The 17,172-nt window shown below is 50.1% G+C and overlaps 1 protein-coding gene across 1 annotated transcript in view; it reads left to right on the top strand.

Moving 5' to 3' along the window:
- The window catches only part of mthfd1b (methylenetetrahydrofolate dehydrogenase (NADP+ dependent) 1b), a 92,794-nt gene extending 92,256 nt beyond the window's left edge, over positions 1 to 538 (top strand). The window contains exon 27 of the mRNA XM_070879689.1: positions 272 to 538. The gene's annotated coding sequence lies outside the window, so the exon portion shown is untranslated. The remainder of the gene's footprint in view (positions 1 to 271) is intronic.
- Positions 539 to 17,172: the final 16,634 nt, after the last annotated feature.

Genomic DNA, 17,172 nt, shown 5'->3' on the forward strand with positions numbered 1-17,172 from the left:
CACTGAAAACACACTCTGCTTATTTACACTGTCAAAACCCGTCATGATTTTGAACACTCCTATCAAATCTCCCCTTAACCCCTCTGCTCTATGGAGAACAAGTATAAATGCAAGTCGTTTAACGACTGTTAGATAATATTATTTTAAGTCTAACCTGTTTTATAATGTGAAAGAAAAATCAAGTATTTAAAATCCGAAGCTAGGATACTGCCTCGACGGGCTAGCTGTTTACTGTGGCTGGTAATTTTCATGCTTGTTGTCTGCCTCACAGTGTCCAAAAGGTTGAAAATCTTCCAGCAGTGCGATGGGCTGCAGCGAGACCAGAGGGCAATTGATTTAGTTGGCTGATGATCACAGTCACAGTACAAGCCATGTGAGATATCAGATTGTGTCTTACCATGTTGCATCTGACAGATCATGCACAAGGAGCATCAGTAACAAAAATAGCAAATCGCACACTGACAATCAGTATATTGCGGGTAAAAATTCATGTTCATGGTCTAATTTTTCTCACTCAAAATAAATAATTGGTTTCATAGCTTGTCCCTACCTGTGTTTTATTAGTTCCAAAGCCGATAGAGTTGAGAGTAACTGCATTCTGTTCTAGGCACGGCACCTCGGGAAAGATATATTGACTTTGGAACAAAAGGACGGACTTGTTTCTATAGCTCCTTTCATGACCTCGGGACACCCTCTGTGCTGGTAACCATTCTATGATTTCATGTTGGGGCATGTCACAAATGTCACTCGCTAAACCTGAATTGGCACTTTGGTCTTTGTTGTCCTCCTCAACATGTTCTTGGAGATTGGTGTCTGGATCAACAATTCACCAAATAACACTCCAAATAACAATCTTAACGACAGGCACAATGGGCTGAATGGCCTCCTCTGTTGTAAGTTTCTATGAATCTAAGAAACAACTGGAACAGATACCCCTTCCAATCAATACCTTTTGATATCCCCTATTGACCATAAGGCAACAATTGTGATCACCGACCACCACCACCATGTCTAACTGGCCAGCCCATTGTTCAAGATGCACATTAGATCTGCCGGCGATACGATGGCCACTGAAAATTGTTTTCAGCAATTCCTGGAGCCAACACCACTTCTACCTCTTACAGTGGCCATTCATTGATGTAGACATTACATAGAAACATAGAAAATAGGTGTAGGAGTAGGCCATTCAGCATTTCGAGTCTGCATCACCATTCAATAAGATCATGGCTGATCATTCCCTCAGTACCCCTTTCCTACTTTCTCTCCATACCCCTTGATCCCCTTAGCCGTAAGGGCCACATCTAACTCCCTCTTGAATATATCCACTGAACTGGCATCAACAACTCTCTGCGGTAGGGAATTCCACAGGTAAACAACTCTGAGGAAGTTTCTCCTCATTTCAGTCCTAAATGGCCTACCACTTATCCTTAGACTATGTCTCCTGGTTCTGGACTTCCCCAACATCGGGAACATTCTACCCGCATCTAACCTGTCCAGTCCCGTCAGAATCTTATATGTTTCTATGAGATCCCCTCTCATCCTTCTAAGCTTCAGTGAATACAAGCCCAGTCGATCCAGTCTCTTCTCATATGTCAGTCCTGCCATCCCGGGAATCAGTCTGATGAACCTTCACTGCACTCCCTCAATAGCAAGAACGTCCTTCCTCAGATTAGGAGACCAAAACTGAACACAATATTCCAGGTGAGGCCTCACCAAGGCCCTGGACAACTGCAGTAAGACCTCCATGCTCCTATACTCAAATCCCCTAGCTATGAAGGTATGGGAAAGTGTGGCATACCTTGCTTCCTCCGTGGAGTAAGATCGATTCCGCAAGTCTCGTGGGGAAGGAAACCTGCTGTCCTTGTCTAGTCTGGGCCATGGCGTGACTCCACAATCCCCACACCAACATGGTTGACTTTGAACAGCCCCCTTGACGTGGCCTGGCAAGGCACTCGGTTGTACAGGTTGGACCTCTCTGGTCCGGCACCCTCGGGGCCTGACCGGTGCCGAAACAGAGAATTTTCCGAACCACAGGAGGTCAGTGCTAGTGATCACTGAGTGAGGGAGGAGAGGCGAGGAATGTTGGTGTCTGCCCATTCACTGCGTCGTCAAGTTCCACAATGAGGAAGCAGAGTGAGATGCTGACCGTCACGGAAGCGCTTAACTGTGAGCTCCAAGCCCAGCAAAGCGGCAGTTCCGCAAACTAATGCCGAACCACGGATGTTTCCGGACCAGAGAGTCGCGGACCAGAGAGGTTCAACCTGTATCAAAAATCTACAAACATGGACGACAATAGTTTAAGAACCACCTTCCCAGGACAACTAGGGATGGGCAATCAGTGCCAGCCTTGCCAGCGATGTCTTTTTTTGTAAAGCCTCGGAGTTAGAGTCCCCGTCCCAGATAAAATCCACTATTTGACCCTGTGCTCCCATAGTTGCTCCATGACAGATGAAGAGGTACTCGGTTGAGACACTCTTCATTAAAAATCACCAAAAACTATGCAAATACAGTTCCCCAAGACTTACGATGTTCTGCAAATTTGTATAAACGACGAACTCTCATCATTACAGCGCCTTTCACGGCCTCAGGAAGTCCCAAAGTCCTTTGCAGCCAATGAAGTTAGTCACTGTTGTAATGTACCAAACACGGCAGGCAATTTGCACACAGCAAGATCCCACAAACAGCAATGTGCTGATGACCAGATAATCTGTTTTAATGATGCTTGTTGAGGGATAAATATTAGCCAGGGCACCGAGAATAAATCACTTACTCTTCAAAATCATGGCATTTTTTACATCCATATGAGTGAACAGACCAGGCTTCGGCTTAGCATCTCATCTGAAAGGCAACATCTCCGACAGTGCAGCACTCCCTCAGTACTGCCCCTCCGACAGTGCAGTGCTCCCTCCGACAGTGCAGCACTCCCTCAGTACTGCCCCTCCGACAGTGCAGCGCTCCCTCAGTACTGCCCCTCCGACAGTGTAGTGCTCCCTCCGACAGTGCAGCACTCCCTCAGTACTGCCCCTCCGACAGTGTAGTGCTCCCTCCGACAGTGCAGCACTCCCTCAGTACTGCCCCTCCGGCAGTGCAGTGCTCCCTCCGACAGTGCAGCACTCCCTCAGTACTGCCCCTCCGACAGTGCGGCGCTCCCTCAGTACTGCCCCTCCGACAGTGCAGCGCTCCCTCAGTACTGCCCCTCCGACAGTGCAGCGCTCCCTCAGTACTGCCCCTCCGACAGTGCAGCGCTCCCTCAGTACTGCCCCTCCGACAGTGCAGTGCTCCCTCCGACAGTGCAGCACTCCCTCAGTACTGCCCCTCCGACAGTGCAGCGCTCCCTCAGTACTGCCCCTCCGACAGTGCAGCGCTCCCTCAGTACTGCCCCTCCGACAGTGCAGCGCTCCCTCAGTACTGCCCCTCCGACAGTACAGCGCTCCCTCAGTACTGCCCCTCCGACAGTGCAGCACTCCCTCAGTACTGCCCCTCCGACAGTGCAGTGCTCCCTCCGACGGTGCAGCACTCCCTCAGTACTGCCCCTCCGACAGTCCAGCGCTCCCTCCGACAGTGCAGCGCTCCCTCAGTACTGCCCCTCCGACAGTGCAGCGCTCCCTCAGTACTGCCCCTCCGACAGTGCAGTGCTCCCTCCGACAGTGCAGCACTCCCTCAGTACTGCCCCTCCGACAGTCCAGCGTTCCCTCCGACAGTGCAGCGCTCCCTCAGTACTGCCCCTCCGACAGTGCAGCACTCCCTCAGTACTGCCCCTCCGACAGTGTGGCGCTCCCTCAGTACTGCCCCTCCGACAGTGCGGCACTCCCTCAGTACTGCCCCTCCAACAGTGCGGCACTCCCTCAGTACTGCCCCTCCAAAGTGCGGCACTCCCTCAGTACTGCCCATCTGACAGTGTGGCGCTCCCTCAGTACTGCCCCTCCGATAGTGCAGTGCTGAGGGAGTGCCACACTATCTGTTTGTGGGAGCTTGCTGTGTGCAAATTGGTTGCTGCGTTTCCTACATTACAGCACTTCAAAAAGTACTTCATTGGCTGTAAATCACTGGGATGGCCTGAGATGGTGAAAGGTGCTGTCGAAATGCAAGTCTCTGTTTTAGTTCTAACTAACCAATTGCATTTTTAAATAAATGGTCACGTTTCTGGAAAGCCTGACTGACTAACTCGCATTTCAGGCTAAACGCTGCCTTCAGTCACGGTGTGTAATAACCGCAATGTTGTCAATTCAGAACCAGAGAGCACAGCTGATCAGGTTCTGATATGTGTCGTGTAACTAAAGCCTTTGATTTAACTCCCAGTAAAGTATAAGGCGCTACAGCCATTCCCTATGCTAACTTCAGTTTGGCAGCTTGAAAGTGATCTTGACAGCAGCTCGCTCCTGACATTTGGTCTGCCTTTGCCGAGGTGACCTATTTCAACCCTTCCTCCATCGACCAGGGAGAGTGACTGAGGTAAGAATGTGCTTGGAATCTGATCGAGACTGCACCAAATGCATTTCGAGCCTGTTACACAGGAACAGGAGGAGTCCATTCAGCACCTCGAGCCTGATACACAGGAACAGGAGGAGGCCATTCAGCCCCTCGAACCTGTTACACAGGAACAGGAGGAGGCCATTCAGCCCCTCGAGCCTATTACACAGGAACAGGAGGAGTCCATTCAGCCCCTTGAGCCTGTTACACAGGAACAGGAGGAGGCCATTCAGCCCCTCGAGCCTGTTACACAAGAACAGGAGGAGGCCATTCAGCACCTCGAGCCTGTTACACAAGAACAGGAGGAGGCCATTCAGCCCCTCGAACCTGTTACACAGGAACAGGAAGAGGCCATTCAGCCCCTCGAGCCTGTTACATAGGAACAGGAGGAGTCCATTCAGCCCCTCGAGCCTATTACACAGGAACAGGAGGAGTCCATTCAGCCCCTTGAGCCTGTTACACAGGAACAGGAGGAGGCCATTCAGCCCCTCGAGCCTGTTACACAGGAACAGGAGGAGGCCATTCAGCCCCTCGAGCGTGATATACAGGAATAGGAGGAGTCCATTCAGTCCCTCGAGCCTGTTACACAGGAACAGGAGGAGGCCATTCAGCCCCTCGAGCCTGTTACACAAGAACAGGAGGAGGCCATTCAGCCCCTCGAGCGTGATATACAAGAACAGGAGGAGGCCATTCAGCCCCTCGAGCGTGATATACAGGAATAGGAGGAGTCCATTCAGTCCCTCGAGCCTGTTACACAGGAACAGGAGGAGGCCATTCAGCCCCTCGAGCCTGTTACACAAGAACAGGAGGAGGCCATTCAGCCCCTCAAGCCTGTTACACAGGAACAGGAGAAGGCCATTCAGCCCCTCGAGTTTGTTATATAGGAACAGGAGGAGGCCATTCTCTATATCCCTTGATACCCTTACCCAACAGATATCTTTTGAGCTCATTGTTCAAAGCTCCCCAGCATCAACACCATTTGGGGGAGAGTGTTCCAGGAATCCCCTTATGGATTCCCCCCATCATTGAATTTATCACATGTATCTGGATAGAAAGACGCATCAATATTGAGCCTGTCACGACCTCAGGACATCCCAAAGGACTTCTAGAGTCAGCCGGGGCTCAGTGGGCAGCACACTCACCTCTGAGTCAGAAGGTTGTGGGTTCAAGTCCCACTCCAGGGACTTGAGCACAAAAAAAATCTCTGCTGACACTCCAGTGCAGTGCTGAGAGAGTGCTGCATTGTCAGAGATGCCCTCTTTCGGGTGAGATGCTCATAGAATCATAGAAATTTACGGCATGGAAGGAGGCCATTTCGGCCCATTGTGTCCGCGCCGGCCGACAGAGTTATCCAACCTCATCCCACTTTCCAATCTCGGTCCGTAGCCCTGTAGGTTACGGCACTTTAAGTGCACATCCAAGTACTTTTTAAATGTGGTGAGGGTTTCTGCCTCTACCACCCTTTCAGGCCGTGAGTTCCAGACCCCCACCACCCTCTGGGTGAAGACATTTCCCCTCGCATCCCTTCTAAACCTCCCCCCAATTACTTTAAATCTATGCCCCCTGGTTATTGACCCCTCTGCTAAGGGAAATAGGTCCTTCCTATCCACTCAATCTCGACCCCTCATAATTTGATACACCTCTAAGGTCTTCCCTCAGCCTCCTCTGTTCCAAAGAAAACAAACCCAGCCTACCCAATCTGTCCTCGTAGCTAAGATTCTCCAGTCCCGGCAACATCCTCATAAATCTCCTCTGTACCCTCTCCAGTGCAATCACATCCCTCCTGTAATGCAGTGACCAGAACTGCACGCAGTACTCCAGCTGTGGCCTAACCAGTGTTTTAGACAGTTCAAGCATAACCTCCCCGCTCTTGTATTCTATGCCTCGGTTAATAAAGGCAAGCATTCCGTGTGCCTTCTTAATCACCTTCTCTACCTGGCCTGCTACCTTCAGGGATCTGTGGACCTGCACTCCAAGGTCCCTTTGTTCCTCTTCACTTCTCGGTGTCCTACCATTTAATGTGTATTCCCTTTCCTTGTTAGACCTCCCCAAATGCATTACCTCACACTTCTTCGGATTAAATTCCATTTGCCACTGTTCTGCCCACCTGACCAGTACATTGATATCTTCCTGCAGTCTGCAGCTTTCTTCTTCATTATCAACCACACAGCCTATTTTAGTATCATCTGCAAACTTCTTAGTCATACCCCCTACATTCAATTCTAAATCATTGATATGTATACCACAAAAAGCAAGGGACCCAGTACTGAGCCCTGTGGAACCCCACTGAAAACAGCCTTCCAGTCACAAAAATACCCATCAACCATTACCCTTTGCTTCCTGCCTCTGAGCCAATTTTGGATCCAACTTGTCACTTTGCCCTGGATCCCATGGGCTTTTACTTTCGTGACCAGTCTGCCATGTGGGACCTTATCAAAAGCCTTGCTAAAGTCCATATACACTTCATCATACGCACTGCCCTCATCGACCCTCCTGGTTACCTCCTTGAAAAATTCAATCAAGTTAGTCAGACACGACCTTCCTTTAACAATCCGTGCTGACTGTCCTTGATTAATCTGTGTCTTTCTAAATGAAGATTTATCCTGTCCCTCATAATTTTTCCCAATAATTTTCCCACCACCGAGGTCAGGCTGACTGGCCTGTAATTACTCGGTCTATCCCTTTCTCCCTTCTTAAACAAGAGTACAACGGGCCCAAAATTCCACATTGCCTTTTTTTGCCGCGATTTCAGATTAACTGTCATTTTTAAAATCCAAAATAGCGCCAAAAAAATGTTCGAAGTTTCGCCAAAATTGTTTTTGATTTTCGAGCAGAAAGCCTTTGGTTTTGAGGGTGGCGTTACCTCCAGGATATAGTTGCTATATTCACCGAGGCGTACGAAAGCATAGGCCTTACGCTTACCATCCGTAAGACAAAGGTCCTTCACCAACCTGTCATCGCCTCCAGTGCGCCAGTGCAGCCTTCGGCCGTCTGAGGAAAAGACTGTTTGAAGACCAGGCCCTCAAATCTACCACCAAGCTCATGGTCTACAGGGCAGTAGTAATACCCGCCCTCCTGTATGGATCTGAGGCATGGACGATGTATAGAAGGCACCTCAAGTCGCTGGAGATATATCACCAACGATGTCTCCGCAAGATCCTGCAAATCCCCTGGGAGGACAGGCGCACCAACATCAGTGTCCTCGACCAGGCCAACATCCCCAGCATTGAAGCACTGACCACACTCGCTCAGCTTCGCTGGGCAAGCCACTTAGTTCGCATGCCAGATACGAGACTCCCAAAGCAAATGAGCCAAAGGTGGGCAGCGGAAACATTACAAGGATACCCTCAAAGCCTCCGTGTTAAAGTGCAACATCACCACTGACACCTGGGAGACCCTGGCCAAAGACTGTCTGAGGTTGAGAAAGTGCATCTCGACGCAAAGAGAGTGAAGAGGTCAGGCACAGACGGTGGGAGGAGCGCACAGCAAACCAGCCCCATCCATCCCTTCCCTCGACGAATATCTGTCCCACCTGTGACAGAGTCTGTGGCTCTCGTATTGGACTGTTCAGCCACCAAAGAATTCACTTTGGGAGTGGACGCAAGTCTTCCTCGATTCCGAGGGACTGTCTATGATGATGATGATGGAGCTAATTGTTAGCACTGAAAAAGCCCAAGCAATTAGGTTTCCAGGGTAACGCAAGGCGGGCCATTTGGCCAGGGATGGGGCAGCCAGCAGGATTGAACCCTCGGCCGGACACAGGAGCTCGGCTAGGAAGGAAGCCTGTCGGAGAGGCGGAGGCCAAGTCAGCAGTTCGGTGGTGGAACTTAATCACGTCTCGCAATTGCAGTTTTGAGCATCAATAAAGTTGGTCTTTTCCCTCCGCACAAACATTTTTAAGTAGTTTGCAATATGTTTTATTCCCTCCTTCCAAAAGCTATAACTCAGCTCCGTTTCCAAAGATGGTGTAAGTAACGCCGATTTCGATTTGGTAAGGTAAGGTTTTAAAAAGTGGTCCACAGTGCTGGCCGTAAGAAAATCCTAATTGACGAAACTCGCTAAAATGTCATTGTGGGGGGGTTTGACCCCGAGTGACGTCAGAAAAACCGTAGTTTTAAAAAAAAACTACAGTTATCTGTTAAGGACAGCGTTATACCATTGATCAAACTTGCAAAATTAAGTTGGCTCCAAAAAAATGGAGCTAAATGGTGGCGAATTTTGGGCCCAACATTAGCAGTCCTCCAGCACCACACCTGGAGCCAGAGAGGATTGGAAAATGATGGTCAGAGCCTCTGCTATTTCCTCTTTTGCTTCTCTTAACAGCCTGGAATACATTTCATCTGGGCCTGGGGATTTATCCACTTTCAAAGCTGCTAAACCCCTTAATACTTCATCTCTCACTGTTTATTTTATCTAATAATTCACACTCCTCCTCCCTCATTGCAAAGTCTGCATCGCCCCTCTCACCGATTACCTTTAAGGTCTCTAATAGGCCCTACCCTTTCTTTAGTTAACCTCTTGCTCTTAATGTATTTATAAAATATCTTTGGGTTTTCTTGATTTTCCTTGCCAAAATTCTTTCATGCTCCCACTCTTTGTTTTCCTAATTTCCTTTTTAATTGTACCCCTGCACTTTCTATACCCCTTGAGGGTTTCTGCAGCATTGAGCCCTCGGTATCTGTCATAACCTTCCCTTTTTTTCATTACCCTACTCTACGCCCTTGACATCCAGGGGCTCCAGATTTGTAAGTCCCACCCTTTTTCCTTGAGGGGACACACTTGCTCTGAACCCTCAGGATCTCCTCCTTCAATGCCTCCCACTGCTCTGACACTGATTCACCTTCCAGTAGCTGTTTCCAGTCCACCTGGCTAAATCACATCTCAGCTTAGTAAAACTGTCTTTCCCCCAATTGAGAACTTACTCCAGTGAGAGTCAGCACCTTCAGGGGAGGGGGGGACCTGTACCCCAGTGAGAGTCAGCACCTTCAGGGGAGGGAGGGACCTGTACCCCAGTGAGAGTCAGCACCTTCAGGGGAGAAGGGGACCTGTACCCCAGTGAGAGTCAGCACCTTCAGGGGAGGGGACCTGTACCCCAATGAGAGTCAGCACCTTCAGGGGAGGGGGGGGACCTGTACCCCAGTGAGAGTCAGCACCTTCAGGGGAGGGGGGGGACCTGTACCCCAGTGAGAGTCAGCACCTTCAGGGGAGGAGGGGACCTGTACCCCAGTGAGAGTCAGCACCTTCAGGGGAGGGGACCTGTACCCCAGAGAGAGTCAGCACCTTCAGGGGAGGAGGGGACCTGTACCCCAGTGAGAGTCAGCACCTTCAGGGGAGGGGACCTGTACCCCAGAGAGAGTCAGCACCTTCAGGGGAGGAGGGGACCTGTACCCCAGTGAGAGTCAGCACCTTCAGGGGAGGGGGGGGAACTTGTACCCCAGTGAGAGTCAGCACCTTCAGGGGAGGAGGGGACCTGTACCCCAGTGAGAGTCAGCACCTTCAGGGGAGGAGGGGACCTGTACCCCAGTGAGAGTCAGCACCTTCAGGGGAGGAGGGGACCTGTACCCCAGTGAGAGTCAGCACCTTCAGGGGAGGAGGGGACCTGTACCCCAGTGAGAGTCAGCACCATGAGGAAGTGATAATATTCCACTGTCTATGGACAGTTCTATACCCACAGAACTGCAGCACAGACAAACTGGAACTCAAACACTTATTACAACCAACTTCTCAACAACCCCCACAAAATCTACCAATTAGCAGTGATTAATTAAGTGTAGAATTTGTTATGTTATCTTCGCCTTGGCTGATAACATGTAAGACGGTGTGATCTTGTGAGGGTGAAAATGAAGCACTGACTGTTCCAAAAAATGGACTTGATTGAGGAGTTCCTGGATTGGGAATGAAAGAACTTGCATTTCTGTAGCGCCTTTCATGACCTCAGGACGTCCCAAAGTGCTTTACAGCCAATGAAGTACTTTTAGAAGTGTAGTCACTGTAGTAATGGTGGAAACGTGATAGCCAATTTGTGCACAGCAAGCTCCCATAAAACAGCAATGTGATAATCATAGCCCAGTAAATGCTATACCAAACAGCCCAGTCATGTAGAGCGGTATCCCATGCTACCAAGGACCACAGTGCCAATCATTTGGACCCAGGCCTACTACCCACCATGGCCTACGTCTCCCCTCGCCTCGGAGTCAGAAGGTGGTGGTTCAAGTCCTACTCCACAGATGTGAGCACAAAAATCTAGGCTGCCATTCCCAGTGCAGTGCTGAGGTAGATAATCTGTTTTTTAGTGATGTTGATTTAGGGATAAATATTGGCCCAGGACACCGGGATACCTCCCCTGCTCTTCAAAATAGTGGCGCAGAACATTTTATGTCCACCTGAGAGAGCAGACGGGGCCTCGGATTAACATCTCATCTGAAAGACGGCACCTCTGACAGTGCAGCGCTCCCTCAGCACTGCACTGGAGTGTCAGCCTAGATTTTTGTGCTCACATCTCTGGAGTGGGACTTGAACTACGACCTTCTGACTGAGAGGAGACGTGGGCCATGGTGGGTAGTAGGCCTGGGTCCAAATGATTGGCACTGTGGTCCTTGGTAGCATAGGATACCGCTCTACATGACTGGGCTGTGTGGTATGGCATTTACTGGGCTATGGTTCCAGATAGTTGAAGCTGTGATTTTGATGCTTATGATTGTGGTTGTAAGTGATCGGGGCCAGACTGTATTATCAAGTTCCCTTTGGGCTCTAAGTCGCTGTTGCAGTCCGTAGTAACATAGTAGCAGAAATAAGACTGGGCATGATTGGCTCTACAGCTGGTTCATTCAGGTTGTAGGGCAGGTGACCATGATCTCATCTTTGACCAGCAGCACCAGGAACATAGCAACAGGAGGAGGCCATTCAGCCCGTCGAGCCTGTTCCACCATTCAAGTAGATCATGGCTGCATCTCAACTCTATCTACCTGCCTTGGCTCTGTAACTCTTACCCCCAAAAACCTGTCAATCTCTGACTTTACATTTTTAATTGAACTCCAGCTCTTTTGAGGGAGCGAGTTCCAGGTTTACACCACCCATTGTGTGAAGAAGTGCTTGGTAGGTTTTAACGAGCGTTAACGTAGAAAATAGGTGCAGGAGTAGGCCATTCGGCCCTTCGAGCCTACACCACCATTCAATAAGATCATGGCTGATCATTCACCTCAGTACCCCTTTCCTGCTTTCTCTCCATACCCCTTGATCCCCTTAGCCGTAAGGGCCATATCTAACTCCCTCTTGAATATATCCAATGAACTGGCATCAACAACTCTCTGCGGCAGGGAATTCCACAGGTTAAATGTGAGGTTATCCACTTTGGTGGCAAGAACACGAAGGCAGAATATTATCTGAGTGAAGAAGTTTCTCCTCATCTCAGTCCTAAATGACTTAACCCTTATCCTTAGATTATGTCCCCTGGTTCTGGATTTCCCCAACATTGGGAACATTCTTCCTGCATCTAACCCATTCAGTCCCGTCAGAATTTTCTATGTTTCTATGAGATCCCCTCTCATCCCTCTAAACTCCAGTGAATACAGACCCAGTCGCTCCAATCTTTCCTCATATGTCAGTCCTGCCATCCCGGGAATCAGTCTGTTGAACCTTCGCTGCACTCCCTCAGATTAGGAGACCAAAACTGAACACAATATTCCAGGTGAGGCCTCACCAAGGCCCTGTACAACTGCAGTAAGACCTCCCTGCTCTTATACTCAAATCCCCTCGCTATGAAGGCCAACATGCCATTTGCCTTCTTCACCACCTGCTGTACCTGCATGCCAACCTTCAATGACTGATGTACCATGACACCCAGGTCTCGTTGCACCTCCCCTTTTCCTAATCTGCCGCCATTCAGATAATATTCTGCCTTCGTGTTTTTTGCCACCAAAGTGGATAACCTCACATTTATCCACATTATACTGCATCTGCCACACGTTTGCCCACTCACCTAACCTTAAGGGAAGGTGGAGAGATTTAGGGAGGAAATTCCAGAGTTTGGAGCCCCAGGATGCAGAAGGCATGGCCGCCAATGCTGGGCAAAGGAAGTGGAGGATGCCAAAGGCTGTAGAGAAGGATGAGGCGCGCAGCATGTCATCCGTGACTGTGATAAAGGGCCGTTTCAGGACTGTGGCAGAGGCATAAACCTGATTGGAGGGGTGCAAATGTAAGAAGATGGTCACAGAGTTGTGGGACGGCAACATGTTCAAGGACTTTGGGGAGGATAGAGATGGACCGGTAGTTTGAAAGGAAAAAGGGAGAAGACTTGCATTTCTATAGCGCCTTTCATGACCTCAGGATGACCCAAAGCACTTCACAGTCAGTGAAACACTTTTGGAGTATAGTCACTGTTGTAATGTAGGAAACACGGCAGCCAGCAAGCTCCCACAAACAGCACTGTGATAATGACCAGATAATCTGTTTTAGTGATGTTGATTGAGGGATAAATATTGGCCCCAGGACACCGGGGATAACTCCCCTCTGCTCTTCTTTGAAATAGTGCCACGGGATCTTTTACAGCCACCTGAGAGAGCAGACGGGGCCTCGGCTTAACATCTCATCTGAAAGACAGCACCTCCGACAGTGCGGCACTCCCTCAGCACTGTACTGGGAGTGTCAGCCTAGATTTTTGTGCTCAAGTCTCTGGAGTGGGGCTTGAACCCACAACCTGCTGACTCAGAGGCGAGGGTGCTGCCCAGTGAGCCCCGGCTGACACTGTGAGGTGTCCAGGATGGGTTTTCTGAAGATGGGGATGATGGCGGCAGATTTGAAAGGGAGGGAGTCAGTACCAGAGGAAAGGGAACCATTTTCCGCTTGAGCGAGCGTGATATTCTCCCCAACTCCCAGTTTATCTAAACTGGCTGCAATTTTCTTCTATTTTTGCCTAGAAATAGTGCAATTGGGGTTGAGTGAGCTGTGTCTGACGTTGCCACATCGACTGAGTGGTGGGGGGGGCAGCCTTGACGGGTTTTACCTTGCTCTCTTTTTTTGTAACGTTTGTGAGGAAAATCAGCAGAAGCAGATCGACTCGCCATTCGGATCTTGCTGTGTGCAAAAATGGCTGCCGCATTTGCCTCCACATCAGCAATCGCTGTATTTCAAACAAAGGCCTTGTGTCTGTGACGTGCTTTGGGCTGTTTCTGAGATGGGACAACGCGCTATATAAATCATCATCATCGAAACGAGAACTTGCTTCCACGGCGAAAACGGATAAGTTCACAGGTGTTTCAATAATATTCCGGATCCCGAACTACATCCTGAAGGGCGGAAGATGCCTGTGGGTGGATTTTTTTAACGTGGGGTGACCGTTGCACACCAGCCACCACACGGGCTTGACAGAGCTAGGTCTTGGTCCAGTGGCAAGGGTTACCCAGGACGACTGGAGACCAGCTCTGCTGCACGGACCCAGTGCGCGCACATATCGCCCCCTGACCTAAATTGGCTCCCGGTTAAGCAACGCCTCAATTTCAAAATTCTCATCCTTGTATACAAATCCCTCCATGGCCCTCGCCCCTCCCTAGCTCTGTAATCTCCTCCAGCCCCACAACACCCCGAGATGTCTGCGCTCCTCTAATTCTGCCCTCTTGAGCATCCCCGATTATAATCATTCCACCATCGGTGGCCGTGCCTTCTGTTGCCTGGGCCCCAAGCTCTGGAACTCCCTCCCTAAAACTCTCCGCCTCTCTACCTCTCTCTCCTCCTTCAAGACGCTCCTTAAACCGACCTCTTTGACCAAGCTTTTGGTCACCTGCGCTAATTTCTACTTATGCGGCTCGGTGTCAAATTTTTACCTCGTAATACTCCTGTGAAGCACCTTGTAAAAGGTGCTATATAAAATGCTGGAAATCTCAGTGGGTCAGGCAGCATCTATGGAGAGAGAAACAGAGTTAACGTTTTGGGTCGATGACCCTTGGTCAGAGACCTGTTGAGATTTCTGTTTTTATTTCAGATTACAGCATCTAGTAATTTGCTTTTGTGCTAAATAAATGTGAGTGGTTTGGAAAGGAGTTTTGCAGCGAAGTAACTGAATATGATCGGGGTTTTTTTTTTAATAAACACTTACTCTCCAGAACACAAAGTTACATAGCACAATTGACGTATCCAAGACTTGCACAGCGCATAATTAACAGGTTTTAATTTGTGTGTGATTTCAGCAGCTTTTCTTCAGTAAGGTGGTGAGACTGAACCAGAATGCTGAGAAGAGAGCTTGTCTGCTGAGAATGTGACTGTCCAGGGGCAAAGATCGGAGCAGTTACCATCTGCCTCGCTCACTCCAGTGTACCGCAGCAGGATAAATGACTGCTGGTAGAAAACTTCAAACAGGCTAAACTACAACAAGCAACGACTGAGTCCTTCTCCGGCAACTTACTAACTCATTCATTGTCTCTGCATTTGTTTTGTTTTTCTCATTACAAGCCAGATCTGGGTGCGACTGTACAACTATTTTAGTAGAAACTTTAAACCAAGTGCCTCCTTTTGGCACTAGAAACCACAAATTAACAATTTAAAACTAACGAAAACCCTTAATCAAATTAGAATGTTGTTGCCGGAGGTGATGACGTAGTCCAGTCCCTCCGGCACCCACCTCTCGCGTACCGGTGGACACCGCGTGCTCCATCTCTAGGTACACCCTGGCTCGGATGTAACCGAGGAAGAGAGGCAGACAGTCAGGCTGAACGACCCCCTCGACCGCCCACTGCCCCTTGGCCATGCCCAGGAGCAGTCCTATGAGGTACATCACTTGGGCTTTCTGCTTTTGCCAACTTATCTGACCACAGGTGGCTCAGTGGGCAGCAACATCGCCTCTTGGGTCAGAAGGTCGAGGGTTCAAGCCCCACTCCACAGACTTGATCCCGTTGCCAGTTCTGTGGGAGCGCTGCACTGTCAGAGAGGCAGTGCTAAGAGAGTGCTGCATTGTCGGAGGGGCAGTACTGAGGGAGTGCTGCACTGTCGGAGGGGCAGTACTGAGGGAGCGCTGCACTGTCGGAGGGGCAGTACTGAGGGAGCGCTGCACTGTCGGAGGGGCAGTACTGAGGGAGCGCTGCACTGTCGGAGAGGCAGTACTGAGGGAGTGCTGCACTGTCGGAGGGGCAGTACTGAAGGAGCGCTGCACTGTCGGAGGGGCAGTACTGAGGGAGTGCTGCACTGTCGGAGGGGCAGTACTGAGAGAGTGTCGCACTGTCAGAAAGGCAGTACTGACCAAGTGCTGCACTGTCGGAGGGCCAGTACTGAGGGAGCGCTGCACTGTCGGAGGGCCAGTACTGAGGAAGCGCTGCACTGTCGGAGGGGCAGTACTGAGGGAGTGCTGCACTGTCGGAGGGGTAGTACTGAGGAAGCGCTGCACTGTCGGAGGGGCTGTACTGAGGGAGCGCTGCACTGTCGGAGGGGCTGTCTTTCAGAAGAGAAGTTCAACCAAGGCCCCGACTGACCTCTTGGGTGGACATAAATTATCCCATGGCACAAAAATATTGGCACTGAGACAAACAATTTGACACCAAGCCACACAGGAGAATGAGGCCAGGAGACGTAGTTTTTAAGGAGTGTCTTAAAGGTAGAGACGTGGAGAGGTTTAGGGAGGGAGTTCCAGAGCTTGGGGCCCAGGCAGCAGAAGGCATGGCCACCACTGGTTGATCAACTATAATGAGGGATGCTCAAGAGGGCAGAATTAGAGGAGCGCAGACATCTCGGGGGGGTTGTGGGGAGATTACAGAGATAGGGAGGGGCGAGGCCATGGAGGGATTTGAAAACCAGGATGAGAATTTTGAAATCGAGGCATTGCTTAACCGGGAGCCAATGTAGGTCAACAAGCACAGGGGGTGATGGGTGAGCGGGACTTGGTGCTAGTTAGGACACGGGGCAGTCGAGGTTTGGATCACCTCTAGTTTACGGAGAGTATAATGTGGGAGGCCAGCCAGGAGTCAAGTCTAGAAGTAACAAAGGCATGGATGAGGGCTTCAGCAGCGGATGAGCTGAGGCAAGGGTGGAGATGGGCCATGTTACGGAGGTGGAAATAGCCGGTTTTAGTTATACTGCGGATACGTGGTCGAAAGCTCATTTCAGGGTCAAATATGACAACAGTGTGGTTTGGCCTCAGACAGAAGTTGGGGAGAGGGATGGAGTCAGTGGCTAGGGAATGGAGTTTGTGGCGGGGACCGAAAACAGTGGCTCCGGTCTTCACAATATTTAATTGGAGAAAATTTCTACTCATCCAGAACAGACAAGCAGTCTGACAATTTAGAGACCGTGGAGGGGTCGGGGGAAGTGGTGGTGAGGTAGAGCTGGGTGTAGTGAGCGGACATGTGGAGACTGACGCTGTGTTTCCGGATGATGTCGCCAAGGGGCAACATGTAGATGAGAAATAGGAGGGGCCAAGGATAGATCCATTTTGGGACTGTGACAGGCACCGAGGGATTCAAACATGGAATTGTGGGAAAGATGGTCACGGATTTGGGAGGTGACAACACATTCAGGGACTTTGGAGAGGAAAGGGAGGTTGGAGATGGGGCGGTAGTTTGCAAGGACGGAGGGGTCAAGGGTTGGTTTTTTGAGGAGAGGGGTGATGACGGTATATTTGAGGGAGAGGGGCACAGTACCTGAGGACAGAGAACCGTTAACAATGTCGGCTAACATGGGAGTCAGAAACGGAAGTTGTGTGGTCAGCAGTTTGGTGGGAAT

The sequence above is a fragment of the Pristiophorus japonicus genome, chromosome 4 (assembly GCF_044704955.1).
Source record: "Pristiophorus japonicus isolate sPriJap1 chromosome 4, sPriJap1.hap1, whole genome shotgun sequence".
Taxonomy (NCBI): domain Eukaryota; kingdom Metazoa; phylum Chordata; class Chondrichthyes; family Pristiophoridae; genus Pristiophorus; species Pristiophorus japonicus.